A 2,220-nucleotide genomic window follows, 5' to 3' on the forward strand; every position below is an offset into this window, starting at 1 on the left:
TACCGGGAGGACTCCAACTCCCGGCGTGCCTTGCGCCGGAGCGCCGGCAGGCCGCGGCGAGCGGGGGGCGTGCGGCCCGCTGGGACATGGAGTGCGGCTGCGGCCTAGGCCCTCTCGAGCTACCGGAATGGTGGCAACTGAGTTCCCCCCCTCTACCTCCCCGGTTTTTGAGTATTGAGGACGGCTGCTAGACTCTCTGTGGGGCTCTCGGAGTCACTGTGTGGCCTGAGTTGTCAGTCATTGTGCTTGACGGAGTTGGAGAGTGGGGAGAGGCGGGATGGGGGTATGCCTTGTGTGGGACTGAGGGGACAGGGAAAAGGCCCTGGCCCTCTTGAGGAGAGTCCTTCGCTGGCCATGGAGTCGGGAAGAGGATGACCGTGTCCATGTGCTGCCAGGTGCAGCATAAACTCACTTTGGGACGGCAAAGGCTGTGCTTCTCTTGGTGGGGACCTCTCCTAAGGAGATGTGCTGGCTTTCTCCTGCCCCCTGCACCTCAGCACCAGCAGGGCCTGCCAGAGCCTGGGGAGGCCCTGTGCTGGTAAGGCTGGGCTTGTTCCTTGGTGGGCATACTCCTGACAAACTGGCCTGGGATCTGATCCTGAGTGTCCAGCATGGAAGAGACTTTGCTGGAGAGGAGGAGAAAGTGTTCAGATGTTTTAGCACCAGCGTAAGTATTGCAGAGCTGAGATCTTTGTAGCAGAGGGAATTTTTTTCTGCTTTCTCCTGCAGTCATTTCTCCTGGAGTTCTAGAGAGCTGTCAGCATTTCTTTAGTATAGTCAAGGACGTAAGGCTGTTGTCTAGATGTTCTTTTTAAACCTCTCCTGCTGTTTCAGGGGGCACACAGACAAAACTACTTGACTTCTAGTGTATAATGGCTAAAGATGTATACGAAATATTTAGTGTGCTATAATGATTGTACTCAAACAATTAAGTTAATGATACACAAATTATTGTTGCATGTGCAAAGAGCCCTCAACATCTTTCCTCAATAAAAAAAAATCATATAGGTACACTTGAATGGTACAACTAGCATTAACATTTAGTATCTCGTGTGGCTGTTTGCTGCCACTGAGTTTTGTTGTTCTTTTCTTTCAACTTCAGGAAACTGAGTGTAAAAGCCATAACAAATCCTCAGTATTTGGATAATGTGGGGAATCCAGCCATTAATGGACTGTACGACTTGGCTTTGGGACCTCCAGACTCCAAAGAAGCATGTGCAACTTGCATGCAGAACTTCAGCAACTGCCCTGGTCATTTTGGCCATATAGAACTGCCTCTGACTGTCTACAACCCTCTGTTTTTTGATGTATGTATGCTTAATTTTTGTCTTGCTAGTGAAACGGGTGATAGTGCTCAAGCTGTCATACAATTTGTAGTCCTTAGAAATAGTAAAGGTGTCGAGATCTGTTTTCTCTCTAAGTGTAATAGCAGCAAATGGAATAGGAAAAGTTTGTTGTGTCATGATAGTTTAGTACAAATCGACTCCTTAGGCTTTAGCAAAACATACACTTTATTGTGATTGTAACTATTGTAACTATTTTTTTACTCAATATTGATGAACAAGAGAGGGGGAATGCTGATCACTAAACTGTATGACCAACCGCAGTGTCTCAGTGTCTCATACCTTGGTTAAATGGATGGCACTGTAAAATGTATTAATTATTTCCTTTGAACTACTCCTGCGAATGTATATCAATAGCTGCCTTCTTTTATCCTAGGATCTCCGAGTGCTTTCCTGACATTCGGGGCTTGTTTTTGCTCCCAATAGCTGTGTTTGTACATTCTGCCCAGTAGCTCCTCTTATTCCAGAATAATTTATTCTAGAAAACTGGATCAATGTGGATAGAACCCAACAATCTGCCCAGTAATATGCTGAGTGACATAATGTATGCGCCAAGTAAATGGAAGAATACAGTGTTGTAAGTTTGGTGGCAGCAGGGAGCTGAAAAATGATAAGCTATATAGAAATCCATTAGTAATTTTGATTTAAAAAAAAAAAAAAGACTGTGAAGGTTTCTTGCATCTGGAAGTCAGACACATGCTTCTCATAGCTTTACAACTGTTGTATTTACATGATACCTTACACAGAGCAGAGATTTGGCTTGGCCCCAGAGTTGCTGTAGATATTGTCAGGCTTTTCTTCTATCTGTTAGGTAGATGGCTTGCAGATAGCTTTTCTACAGAACATGCTTTGCATATGAGTTGTGTAGTTGAAAGAA

The sequence above is a fragment of the Mesitornis unicolor genome, unplaced genomic scaffold (genome assembly GCF_000695765.1).
Source record: "Mesitornis unicolor isolate BGI_N332 unplaced genomic scaffold, ASM69576v1 scaffold9897, whole genome shotgun sequence".
Lineage (NCBI taxonomy): Eukaryota > Metazoa > Chordata > Aves > Mesitornithiformes > Mesitornithidae > Mesitornis > Mesitornis unicolor.